The 15000-nt window shown below is 35.0% G+C and overlaps 1 long non-coding RNA gene across 3 annotated transcripts in view; it reads right to left on the bottom strand.

Annotated features, from left to right (window-relative positions):
• LOC136843218 (uncharacterized) overlaps positions 1 to 15000 on the bottom strand; it is a 674464-nt gene that overhangs the window by 618297 nt on the left and 41167 nt on the right. For all 3 annotated transcript variants that reach the window (XR_010854485.1, XR_010854486.1, XR_010854487.1), the window contains exons 2-3: positions 10126 to 10251; positions 9555 to 9636 (exon numbers count right to left, since the gene is read on the bottom strand). This is a non-coding gene — a long non-coding RNA (uncharacterized lncRNA). The remainder of the gene's footprint in view (positions 1 to 9554; positions 9637 to 10125; positions 10252 to 15000) is intronic.

Raw genomic sequence — 15000 nt, 5'->3', positions numbered from 1 at the left:
CAAGGATAGTATTACGATTAATTTCTCCACGATTAGTATTTGATGGTAAAAGAAGGTTGAATGAGAGAATACACTGGTTTTATATATATATATATATATATATATATATATATAAATATATATATATATATATATATATATATATATATATATATATATATATATATATAATATATATATATATATATATATATATATATATATATATATATATATATATATATATATATATACATATATACAGATACATATACACACACACACACACACACACACATATATATATATATATATATATATATATATATATATATATATATATATATATATATATATATATATATATATATATATATCTCCAGTGTCTTCTCTCATTCAACCTTCTTATACCATCAAGTAACAATCGTGGGGAAATTAATCGTAATGAAATTTTTTAATGGGAAGATGTATACATATTTCCTAGTTGTGAGGGAATTTCGCACTATCCTTGATGTTTACTAACAAATTGAAAGAATGACTACATTAAAACGATTCCTACTTTCCAGCAATTCTGTGTTGTTCATATTTTCTTCGACTTTTCCTCTCCTCAGTTCGCCGAGATCCTAAGATTACTTTGGAGGGCACGCACTCCGAATAATTCACTTTTTTCCCATTTTTAAGCGTATATGTTTATGAAAGAACTGTTTTACAAATTATTTAGTAATGGCTAACGTCTGCTTCATGTCCTCCCAGTTTCTAATTAGATGGCATAATTGTTCAGAAGATAATAATGAATAACTTTCCAAGGCTTGGTGAATGTATCCTTCCTGACACTTCTAAGCTCTAATATTTTCTGCCAGATTTTAATTTTCTATTTAATTTAGATGGCATAATAAAAAATCTTCACGAACTATCGCCTCTCATTTTTTATTTGCCGGTCTCTTCTTTAATTTTCCTTTTTTTTTCTCCTCTTTCAGTGGTGACAAAGGCTGCTTCCTGATAATACAGAGCAAAGGAACAAGAACGTGTTTTTAATTAAAGAACCCTCTTAGAAGTGCATTTATTAGGAGCAACTTTCGTTACTACAGTTTATTGAAGATGTCCTCCAAGCTTATGACTTTGAGGAAACCGTCTTTCTAGTTTGTATCTTGAAACAAGATAAAATCAGTTTTTCAGTTTTCTGCAAAAGAAAACTATCGGGCCGGCTTTGTCTATCCGTCTGCACTTTTTCTGTCCGCCCTCGGATCTTAAAAACTTCTGTGGCTAGAGGGCTGCAAATTGGTATGTTGATCATCCACCTACCAATCATACAACACACCAAATTGCACCCCTCTAGCCTCAACAGTTTTGATTTTATTTAAGGTTAAAATTAGCTATAATCATGCTTCTAGCAACGATACAGAATAGGCCACCACCGGGCCGTGGTTAAAGTTTCATGGGCCGCGGCTCACACAGCATTATACCAAGACCACCGAAAGATAGATCTATTTTCGGTGACCTTGATTATACTCTTCAGCGGCTGTACAGAAAACTCGACTGCGCCGAAGAAACTTCGGCGCATTTTTTACTTGATTTTGTTTTATCTAATTTAATTACAGTCTTTTAAAAAAATAGCCTTGACCTCGTTTCACAGTCATGTTTTTAAACGGGGATAAATAATAAATTGACAGGGAGGGATAGTGTGAATTTAGACAAGGAAGGGAACGAGTCTAACCCAACCCGCTCTGGTTAACCTTACTCCAACCTAGCAGGTGTGGGATAGAATCCCAACATAGAAAGCATGCCTTCTTCACTTTATTCCCCCTTATCCGAAGAGCTTATATTGATAAATTCAACCAATATACTATAAAGAAAATACTAAATACTCATTGTAACTATCAAAATCCCTTTTATATATATATATATATATATATATATATATATATATATATATATATATATATATATATATCTATATATATATATATATATATATATATATATATATATATATATAATAATAATAACGATTAAAACTATATTTACAAAATCTTACTGTAATTTTAAGCTGGGTAAGGGCGTCACCTATTCTTTACTAAAAATTAACAATATTTCTACGAGTACAAAACGAAAATCAAATAAGGAATAAGATGAGAGCAAACACCTCTCGTTAATTTTGACGGGTATTCAACCATAGCATTTTCTGGGCATGAAGGAGTGACTTCTGGAAACAAAGGTGATATATCTTTTAACCATCTCCATAAGAGCCTGTCAGCAATATCGCTAGCAAATACCGGATTCCCTAACCGGAGAGGCAATGATATTTTCATGGTTCCTCCATCATGCGTTTCACCTGAAACGTTTGCCTGATGGGCATAAAAAGGGAAGTGTGGCCCCCCATTGGTATCGATAAAAGTATCAAGAATGTCCGTCGCCTCAACAAGTGCGGGGGCCTCTAGACAATGAACTATTTGAATTCGCTTCCTGTGGACAAAGGACTAAGACGTTACAGGTGAAAAATTCTACTCACGGAAATTAGCTTTGGGAATCTAAACAAAGATAACAAAGGTGTTCAGGGATAGACCTCCCTGAGAGTATATGATGTCTTGCAGACACGTGTACTTGTCGAAAGCGATAAATAGGCAAAAATGCAGGTATTGTTAAGGTAGGATACCAGTGGGGAATAAACGTGGTACAATTAAAAATACAGAAGGGAATTTACGAAAGGAGAAATGAAAAATAAAAACGGGACCAGATGTCGGTTTTTAAAAGTGGAAAACGAGATACAATGGTGATGAAATATCAAATTACAAAGAACGCAACAGAAAAACAGAAGAGTAGTGACTTTGGTTGGCATATCTGTTACATTTCAACATAAATAATAAAACAAAATTATGGCTGGAAGGATTTTCAAAATTGGCAATTAATGATTATGATTAACGTTCACGCACCTCACGCTACGGTGATAAGAAATTAAGGTCTCTGCTTGCAAAAAAAAAAATGAATTGACGATTGTATATAAAATAGTGAACCAATGGTTTAATTCATTCTATTTTTTATCCAACTATTACACTATTTCTTTTCTTACCACCATTCGTTCAGTTCTAAGTCTCTAGTAAGTATATATTTCGGCAGATGTGGCAAATACAGCAAAATTAACTGGTCATTCATGCTATATATATACATTCACGCACACGTACAATCATTATATACATACATACATACATACATACATACATATATATATATATATATGTGTGTGTGTGTGTGTGTGTGTGTGTGTGTGTACGTGGGCGCGCGCGTTTGTGTACGTGTGTGCGTCAGAGTATGCGAGGGAAAGCTGTCCAGCATGTTTTAGTTGGAATCATAAAGATTAACATAAAAATATCCACACCTTTAAAAAAAAACTAGAACTATTCTCTTTCTCTGCCAGGAAAGAAACTCCTTTTTGGCGATGTCAAAAACGGTGTGGTTTACCAAGCGTCTTGCAGAAAAGGGAAAAACATGAGAGTCTCTGAAAGTGATATTTCCTCGTTAAGTGAAGGAGGTCACTGCAAAACAGGAAAACCCCGGACAGGCCATTTTAGTCCGGCGGGAGTCACAGTCACTCAGCCACGAAAGCGCAGTGGTACAAACCCGGCTTTAGGAAGAGAATCTAATCAAAGTCTGAGGAGCGTCAGTATCGCTGTCACAAGGAGGAATGTGAAGAAATGCATGAAACATTTCAAAATATTATATTACCAACACAACACTAGCGTTTTTTTTTTTTCTGCTGTGCGCGCTACCGATGTTATTCTTGAGGGGAAGTGACGTGGAAATGGAAATTCAGACGTAAAATTGACACAAAAAATAAAGTTGAAGGTTGTAAATGGCAGTGACCTGAGCAACAAATGATTACTTAGAAGACAATGAAGCATTATATGACCGTGGAGCTAAAAACTTGCATTTTAGACTAAATCAGATTTGTTTTTTTCGCTAAACTATATGACTGCGGTCGGGAAGATTCATAGTACATTTCCTTTTGCGGGAGAAATATAAAAAAAAAAAACTCAAAATAAATGGTGGGATTGTTCAACACATATTCGTCATATGGCGCTGATCGTATATATTGCCCATATAGTAAGAAATATTGGAAAATAATATTTGAAAAAAAAAACTTAAACTTTATGTCTAACTGTCTCACGCACAGACACATTTCTTATATGTTACTTTTGGGTAAAAGATTGTATGATAAGGCAAGACGGATGTTTGGATGGAGGGGAAATCTTGTTCGTGACCACCATTTTTAGAATATATTATGAACCAATAAGGAAAAAAAATTATTGTAAAGTCAAAGCCTGTGACTTAGTATCTACACCTTCATAACGAATAATAATGCAGAAGGTCCACAAGACAGGCAACTATGAATAATAATAATAATAATAATAATAATAATAAATAATAATAATAATAATAATAATAATAATAATAATAATAATAATAATAATAATAATAATAATAATAATAACTGTTTTTCTCATATGATCAGGAACTAATGTGGTTGCTGACTGTCGAGATTTCTGACAAGAGAAGTCTTAGATAGTTGTCACCAGTGTCGTTGGTGTTATGGCACAAGTATCTACAACGATTAGCGTGCGGGAAACTGGTATAGTATTAGTGAAAGGTTCTCTAATGACAGTTTCTTTAAAATACATGCATATAAGTTCAATCTTGTGAGTGAAAATAAATTAAGTGGCTACAGAAACATTCAAGAATAATGACAATATTGCACCCGTGAAAAACTGTTTCGTCTTGCAAACACAGAAATTAATATTAAAATATTAAACCTACTATAACCATTGTACTGAGGTTGATTAAGTTGACTTATAGAAAGTAAATTAGAAAAAGAGAAAACAAAGAGGTAAGCTCTGAAAAGGCTTGTAATATTTGCGCTTTTCGCAGTTAAGGAGTACAATCAATTCAGCGTACTTTTCCCTAATATTCACTATTATTTGGCATATTATTATGGTCGATTTAACTTTTCATTGTGCAAAAACAGGGTGGATCACTTGACACCATTCAATTTTTCCGTTTTATCCATTTACTCCCTCATTTTGTATTTGAATAGCTTCGTTACCAGTCGGTAGTTTATATGCATGCATGTATGTGCGTAATGTAATTGTCTGTATAAATTTCAAATCGACATCAGAGAGAGACACACAGGTAGACATTTGACGGAAACAAAGATACGATATTCGAAAACAACGTAACTGATAAAAGGAGTAAATAAAGCAGACAAAGAATGCAAAGCAAAAACGATACCTTTAAAAGAGTTCAAACTACCAATAGGTTTTAAAGCTGTATTATGGGAACTACGGGGGTGCTACAATCACCTAATTAGGCAGGATTTTGGAAATGAGATCCACATCCGATAACTCCGCACGCTTTTAATTAGTTGCCTTCCGAATTTTCCTGCTTCTGACCACTCCCTCTCTCCAGTCACAGGCAAGGATAAAAGGAAATTGAATTTATTATATCACTCTCTCCCTCTAGCTGGGCTTTGTTTTTCTGAGTCCTGTTGGATTAGTTTTCCACAATTCTTTTCGTAGCGCGTGCACATACACACACACAAAATGCAGAGAGAAAGAGAGAGAGAGCTAACAATCTCAGATTTAATTTTTTAACTTTTCTGAAAGGATTCTTACAATTATTTTACCTTAAATTTTATGATAAAAGATATTATAAATTCCCCTCTCTATCGGGCTGGACAATTTCATCAACTAAATGCTGGCAGTTGTTCGATGAAAATTAAATTACTGAGTGAATGTATCTTTGATTTATCCTAAACGAATTATACAGTGCATGCCATCATTCCAATCTGAAGCAAAGCATATTCATTTCTTCTACAGATAAAGATATATCTGACAAAAGAGACACGGTATATGAGCATGACAAAAGCACAGCTGCGTGAAAACATATAAAAAAGAGGTATGAAGTAACGTAAAATACAAACAGGCATAAAATTATATGCCAAAAAGGCTCAAAATGTTTTCATAACTGAATGTTAACAAGAACATTAATGGTTTTACATGGGCAATAAATTCGATCAGCGCTACATGACGAATATGTATTATTAAATAATCCCACCACCAGTTTCGAGTTTTGATTAATCTCAGCCGCAAAAAGAAAATGAACAACCTGCCAGCACCTAGATAGTTATTTTGTGCTTAGTTGTTTTACTTAGTTTCAATTACATTTACCGACATATACATCTGCGTGAAAAAGCTAGTAATCCCTGAAACGTATTGCTACTAGAAACAGAATGGAATTCATGTTCTAACCTTCCACTATATAAGGAAATGACAAGGATGTGCGTCGGCTACATTCACTAAAGTGACAGCTATAACGATAAGGGTAATCGTTGAACGGAAATTGACAAGTCTGGGTAATCCAGCACACCACAGCCAAAGGTTCCCTATAATTCGCATACAGTAAACTATTAAAACACTTTTCAGTTGCAACCGGTACATCTCCTCTTGGATTTCATTGTCGTTTACGTATGCGTGTATGTACGAATGGATGGATCGCGAAAGATAGAAATGAGATCGTTATGATCCTCAGAAAAATAAAGTACAAATAACGAAAAAAAAAATTTTGATAACTAAAGTTAAATCCCTGGCATGCCGTCCGCGTCGTTAGTCACATTTTATTCCTCTTATTTTTCCTTTCTGTTGTTGATCTTTGCTTTCTCCCTCTCAGGTCAAGATTAGGCTTCTACGCCTGTCCTCTCCCACGTACTTGTTATGTCCCGAGATCAAAGACCCGACGAGACTTCCCTTCCCCTTCTCAAAGCCAAGACAGGAAATAGCTTAACATGACCAAGTTTTCATTTAAGCATGAAAGGGACGACCATAATTAAGATGATAATTAAGGTCTGGCTGAGCATCAACTTTTACGCAGAGTGGCTGAATGCTTTCCTCTCATTGTTTGGCGAATAGTCCAGTGGAAGTGGAGATAATATGAGAGAGAGAGAGAGAGAGAGAGAGAGAGAGAGAGAGAGAGAGAGATTAAATTTGTGATCAAGGTAAATAAGCGGAAAAGTTTAAATTTTCTTGTGATTAGCTTTTGATGACACAAATGCATAAAGGTTTTACATATTTTTCAATTTAGGATATACTGTATATGAGAACTTCCGTGATAGTAAAAAACTGTCACTGAACTTCATTCTTTTCTAGACGCATTGAGTTTTAAATAAAAAAAATTACATGTTAAACTTACTTGCATATTTTTATGAGAACCGAATGAAAAATAATTTAAATGATTGCTTAAGATTATTTTCATTGATGATTTGTAAACTCTAGTGAAATTATTGTTAATTGATCATTCTAACTTAATAGATTACTTGTTGCGATGCTGATAGTTCTAACGGTAAATGCAAAAAGAATTCGTGACATCGAAGCAAACTGCACTGCATATGAATTATGAAATAAACGGTGGTCACTGAAAAATGTTTATTACACGCCATTTTCATTATTGTAAGTGAATTTATCTTTTAGACGGAATGAGGGTAGTGTAGAAGTTGTTGAGTAGTAATAATATTTCTTAATGCATAACATTACTTCAATATCTGGACATTTGTTGAAGCAAACTAAAAATCATTGTGTATTGCTAATGAATACATGACATCTCATTTCTGTTTTCACCCAATGAGTTATATCGTTAATTTTGGCCTTTTAACATACAGAAAATCTGAAGAAATCCCTTTGGAATCAATAAAAAGCTTACTAGCCTGAACAATTTTCAGCCAGTCAAACCAATAATAGGCATAAAAAGTCTTAACTTCTTTTACAGTAAAATTGATCAGTAAAATAGAATGTGATCAAAACAAATTATTATATCAAGGAATTTACTATCGTCGTGAATCGTTTGTGTACCTAATGAATTTATGGAAGACATGAATGTATGATAAATAGGCTAAAGTTGAGCCGCTCTGGTTTTGGTGATTTGTCAGTAAATGGACGAGTAACTACCAAAGATGCCAAATGCCAGCAGGATATAGGTCCCCCAAAATAATTAGCTCAGGACGTGTGACTTCCAACCACACTGAAAAATTGTTGGTAAGCATGCAAATTAGCATTGTGGGCTATTTTTCGCAACTCGCCAACCGAAAATCCGCCAAACTCGGAACTTTTATAGAATTTACGGTCAGCGTAAAAGCAAAAAAGGTCACATTTCAACTGGCATGCATCCTAGTCTAACCTCCCCTGGCCTGGCCAGGGAAGCTTTGCATCATTCTCTATTTTAACCCATATGTATGCTTGCCCACCTTACCCTTAAGCTGACCTATCTGCCCTAAGGCGTCGTGTCCTGACCAGGCAGGAAGAGCTTTGCCTCTCCCTCCCTCCCCGGGTACCCGCCATCCTTCCCTAGTAAAGGAAGGGCAAATGACCTGACCCGTGTTGCATCGATTTTATCACTGCTATAAATATGTGAGGGCTTACGTACAGCCCCTCCAGCACCACACGAACCAGAAAGGAAAATGGTGCATACTTAGAATGCTTTTCCCCTCCAGTGAGCCCCTAAGGGTGAGGTTCCCGTGGCCACACAGTCCTCCCATCCCAAACCCAGCAGAGAACAGTGGGCACAAACTAGGAGCAACCTCATCAAGAATGGTTCAGTCTATATAATGACTTGAAGTAAGCACTGCCACCTAAAAATAGATCCCAGGTACTCGAGCCCTTCACCAGAGAAGCAATAGGTTGATGTTGAGTTAATTCAGCTACTTAAGTCATTCAAGGACATGAACCAGATATGCAACTGCACATGCTTGGTGTAACAACAGGCACCAGTGCACCACTAAACATGATTTCTTTTCCTCCTCACCACATCTGCAAAGAGTAAGTATATTTAGTCCTCCTTCAAATAGGTCTGAGGTGATATCTAAATTATAAGGAGTCACCAGTGACTGACCCACCCCCAAAAACAGGGACCCAAACTGCAGACCAACGAAGCAGCAGGTTGATGCCCATTCCGCGCAGTAGGTGCATAAGGAAAGGGAACAGACGTACAACTTTACATACATGGCATCACAGCAGGCGCCACTGTACCCTCAATAATGAATTCACCCCCTCCCACACCACTTGCAGTGGGGATGATAAAATCACAGCTAGTGGTACAGTGGCTCCTGCCACGACACCATGCACATAGCCATACATCTGTCTCGTTTCCCCATATCCTGTAGCTGAATGGATCAGGCAAAAAAAAAAAAAAAAAAGGAGAGGAACCAACTCTCATACCCTTTACAGCTGAATAGACCACAAAAGACCCAAAAGTTAAGGAACCAGACGTGTAACTGCACGTAAAAAGTATCCCAGTACTGGACCTCCAACCAAGAATTCACCCCTTCCCCGACCCACCTGCTGTGAGGGTAGTGAAATTACGGCTGGTGGTGCGGTGCCTTATGCAGCATAACCTCTGTCTCCCCTCCCTTCACTTATATTTTCTTTTTCTTTTTTGACAGGGGCATATCTTTTTCTCACTTGATCTTGCAGTACCTTCTACCAACCACCAAAAACCCCAGCGAATATGTTTAACAAACCAGTAGACTTAGTACTCACCTCAAAGCATCAGGAAGAGCTGGTATTCTATCTAGCTATGCAGGTACACGACCTGAAGAACCTGGAAGAGCTGGTAACAAATCTAGCCGCCAAGTCGAGAGAAAGAGAAAAAGAATATTGTCTTTAGTAGATTATACACCGAAAGGAGGAAAATGTAATTACGAAATGACATTATTATCCTCCACAAAAAATATGATAAAACATCAACACATGCCAAAGTTGGTTAAAAAAACTGCAATGAAAAAAATGATCATAACTAATATTATGACGTAAATTATGAAAATTATAATTTTAAAATTCTAACGCCATTATTTGTGTGGCATCAGAAACAATTAACATTATTATTGCATTACTTATTAAGAAAATATCTGCTTTACACAACACTTCTTATATCCTGTTCATAAGAAAGGAAACCCGTACTACAGGAAATATCAATCAGCTTCTGTATCAGCACTGAAAAGTAATTTACTTACCAATGAGAGTCAATGGAAAATATGTTCAAGAAGGAATTAATTGCATCAGTAATTTAAAGCAATGAAGCTCAATATATGCTCATTGTCAAAAGACTCACCAATAGTAGATCACGGGACTGAAGCCTAAGGTGTATTGCTACAATCTAAGCAAGTTTGGTGCAGTAGACGCACTCGGCACAGGCATCCAAGGTCAGTCCAGCACTTCCCTGTGGCAACATGTGAATCTGAAACAAAAGAGATAATACAGTGATTCTTGATTAATTTCTGATAAGAAACTGAACACGGTGGGGTTGGGGGTGGGAGGAGGTGGGGTTCCATGTTCATAAAGGAAATCTATGTTGAAAGAAGTATGGAGAATTCTACGTGTACTATGTACGTCGCCAAGTTAGCTGCTACACCCTCCTCATGAAGACAGAATTTAATAGAAGCGATGTAATAAAAGTACTTAAGAGCGATATTTGAGCATGCACTTGTAACTCAGGATGTTTAAATGGGCAGTTAGCATAAATACTTGCAAATATGTAACTACCTATTTCGGATCATAATATCACTTTCCTATATATCATTTATAATTACTTTCGGATGTATGTGTTTGCAAGGTGAACTGAATGCGATATTAAGAGGATATTCATGCTGAACATATGTGCGTACAAAGGTAGTTCTAAATTAATAATGAAACGCACACACTCGCACGCAAACACCCACCCACACACACACACATGCACATTCTGACACACACACACACACACACACACACACACACACACACACACACACATATATATATATATATATATATATATATATATATATATATATATATATATATATATATATATATATAAACATTTATATAGTTTCTTTATAAGCCTTTCTTCAACCAGAAATAAAATTTCCTAATTAATCCTAAACATCCAAATAATTCCTTCTGAATTTCACCATTCTCAGCAAGCCTTCCATTCTAAGCCATGCTTTCACCCTTGCCTCTCCTCCCTAGTCCTTCCCTATAGAATCCGGAGCCCGTTCTTTCATCTTCATCATCCTTTTTACACGACCACTTAATCTCCAAAGCATCTTCTCTCATCCCTTCATACATATTTCATGCCCTTATTTCCCTTCCTCACAAAGACTCCGGCATAACAGACCCACATTTTTGTTTTCCTGACACGTTTTTCTCTACTCCGATTACCTCGTAGATATTCTATGGCCTCCGTTCATTCTACGTTTCCGTTTTACATATCCGACAAATTTACGATTCATTTGATGTTCTTTTCCTAGCGTGTTAACTAATAAACATAACCGCTACAATCTTCATTTCAATAAAATTTTTTTCATGCAGTTCTTAGGTAGTTTAACAAAGGCTATAGTCTTTTGGCGACCTTAAATTGGTAGTTCCTTCACCATATAATAACTATAGTTGTTCTTCATTCTTCTCCGTTTTACAAACAAACAAAAATCAGTATTTGTTACTTTTGGATATAAATGAACCGTATCATTGGTTGCTTCTGCAAAATCAAGTGAAAAATTATTTTTTCAAATTGGTATTTTTCGTCTGTGGTATTGAAGGTTCCCTTCACTGAATTTTCTTCAATATAAAACTGTACCCTGAGCAATGACTGACCAATTCGTGATAAAAATTATGCTTTAACATAGATTTCAACATGCTACTATAAACTTAGTGGTTCATAATAGTTTCAAAACAAATGTGATTTTTTCACACAAGTAATTTCTTTTCGTTTTACTCTTGGCTGATTTCCCATTCATTGAAGAATTATCCCTAGGTTTACAAATGTTTCTCTCTCTCTCTCTCTCTCTCTCTCTCTCTGATCAAATCTTTTTTGCATAAATTTAATAAATTCTTTTTTACTAGTGTTAGGAATGTCGTCCAATATAGTATTCCAACAATAAGGTCTTATTATATGGTAAACATTAAGGCTAAGATCCACTAACACACATAAAAACAATTGCCACAAGAAAAAACGGATTGGCCCTATTTATTCCTAAATTTTAATGTGCCGATACATAGTGCTGTGGTTACAAGAAGCTAAAGATCTCAGTGAACGGATTTCGCTTTATACCTTCGTATCATCATTAACGTTCCCTGTCATTCTATGGTAATAGCAATCACACTGTTGCTATATAATATCATATCATCTGCATCAAGAATTCGTCATCCTCTCATTTAATTTTTGCCATTATTCAAAATATTCGATTTAGCGTTTATAGATTATTGTCACGGAAAGCCATGAACCATTTTAATTCTTTTTTTGGTTAACAAGAACGAATATTGCAAAAAGGTTTAAATTACTTCTGTCTGTTAACTGACTTCGCTTTTACTCTTAACGTAAGATTTTCGTCCTAGTCCGTACCTGATTCGTTTTCAGAGTTGCAGGAAATAAAGAAAATTTTTTTTATCCAGCGTTGTGTTTCATTTTCCACTACACCTAGAAGTATGACACATAGCCCAACACTTTATTTCCATAAGCTAAAAGCAATTTTATATGTGTGTATGTGACTTAGCATGGCATCTGTATACTTCGCTCTCTCTTTCTTTCTTCATGATGATAATAAACAGTGAAAGACTGACTATTATGATTAATATCGGTATAAATAATTGTGATTTTATGATCCTCAATGGTTGTGGTGCAATTCATTATAATATTTAACAGATACTTTTCCTGTTTAAAATGTTTTTATCATCTTTGCTTAGTGCTACCAATTCTTGTTACAAAAGGAATGTTCTATAATTATTAAAGGATCCCCCAGCGTTAATATTATGGATAATGGTACTGTAATTAAATTCCAAGCAAAACATAATAATCTAGGACAGCATATACAGAAACTATTTTTTTTTTAATTTGATATGTTCGTCACAAAGCAGCATTTAAATAACCGCATGCTTATAGCGAAATGAAAAGAAAATATACATATAATAATAATAGCAGTAATCGTTACTGTCTCTTTGTTGATATACATTTTCCACTGTCTGTAAATTTCATCACGATAGCAACTAGACAGAGGTCGTTAGCCAGCCAATCAGAATTCAATAAAGAAGCAATCAGCAGCTCTCTTAACTTTTCCTCTCGGAGGGAGCCTGGTGCCAAAATTGTTGAGGAAAGCCAAGTGCTGGTTTGGTTTGGTTTTGAAGACATACAGTATATGATTGTAACGGGCATTCGAAATTTAAAATCAATAGATTTTGATTAATAAACACATTACAAAAACACATGAAAAGGTTCATGGGCCAAACTTCTCTTCATAAAATTCTCTCTCTCTCTCCCCTCTCTCTCTCTATATATATATATGTATATATATTTGTGTGTATGTATATATGTGTGGTTAGTGTATGTATGTGTGTATATATATATATATATATATATATATATATATATATATATATATATATATATATATACACACACACACACACACACACATATATATATATATACATATATATATATATATATATATATATATATATATATATATATATATATATAGAGAGAGAGAGAGAGAGAGAGAGAGAGAGAGAGAGAGAGAGAGAGAGAGAGAGAGAGAGAGAGAGAGAGTCAACATGAAAATGCAAAAGCTTAAAAAGTATATGGTTTTGTTTTTATTCAGCCCGCTATTTTATAACTTACAATCAGAATTTTGAGACCATCATTTCAAACAAATAGTTGGAACCACAGCTTTATAGTTTAAAATTACTGTGAATGGTTATGGATACTAGTGAACTAACATTGATATTTTAGTATATTTTCCTCATATTCGATCACTAGAGATCTGTTCGCAACTATTAGGAGTTGCCAATATCCATTCACTTCCCTCTGCAAGTGAATACAATTCAGTTGACGGACCGTATAATCAGAATTCAGTGTCGACCTATTCGCATGTGGGCTTTAATTCGGGGTCAATAGATAGAGATCACATCAAGCTAAGAGCTGACAGTTTCGTTTCGAAATTCATTCATGTGATTCTGTTTACAGTTATTTAGTTGAAAAGCATAGAAAGGTTCACTTTTAAATTTATATTTTATCATTGCGTATTCTTAAATATTTCTTAGTTTACCGTAGATTGAACATGAAATTTACGAATACAAGTATATGGTACTTTTAGTCTCACGGTACTTTCCTTAGAGATATATTATTTATATATAGATATGTATTCATGTGTGTGTGTGTTCGAATGGGCTGCATGTGTGAATGTGGAATGAGTAATTTTATACCATCCCGGAAGTGACAGCTTGAAACTGTTTCTGCTTTTTATTATATATATACATAATGTTAAAATGGAATTAGTGTCTTGTGCAACAAGGTAATGGAAATTTTCTGCCAGGGTGTAGAAGTAAGTGCTGGAGTAGCATGTATGACGTAGAACTGAGCTAAGCTAATTTTGAGAAATATTTATAAACAAACAGTACCTGCGTATTTTCACCATAAATATATATGTGTACCTACAGACACACCTCTGATTATAAGTGTGATAAGACGAACATTCTTATCCTTACAAACAAGGGCTTCCCTCATTAGCTACATTAGGCCTCACCCTGTAAATAACCTATTTTCACCTATCTTTATATATAACAAAGACTCAATATTCGGATATGACTGGCTGGTGAAAATTAATTCTAATAAAGAAGTATACAATTCTGCCAGCAAAGCTTTGTTATTGCATATTGCATCCCAGCCACGAAGTCAGAAGCTTCAAGTCATCCTAAGATCATTGTTCCCTTTAATCAGGGTTTGAAGCGATTCCGCTGTGACAGTCAAGTATTTCAATAACCACGTATTGGGTGCAATTGCAAAGCTAAAAATTTATGGTTGATAATAGTTGTATATGTTAACAAGTCTTTTCATTTTCTAAACACGTCCAGGGACACTGGCTGAAGCATCATGTGAAATTCAAAGCTCAGAAGTCTATACCTTTGTTCAGGTGGGTCAGAAATTGATAATGCGTATCGGAATATTTTA

The sequence above is a fragment of the Macrobrachium rosenbergii genome, chromosome 11 (genome assembly GCF_040412425.1).
Source record: "Macrobrachium rosenbergii isolate ZJJX-2024 chromosome 11, ASM4041242v1, whole genome shotgun sequence".
In the NCBI taxonomy this organism is placed as follows: domain Eukaryota; kingdom Metazoa; phylum Arthropoda; class Malacostraca; order Decapoda; family Palaemonidae; genus Macrobrachium; species Macrobrachium rosenbergii.
This window is presented reverse-complemented; position numbering and strand designations above follow the sequence as displayed.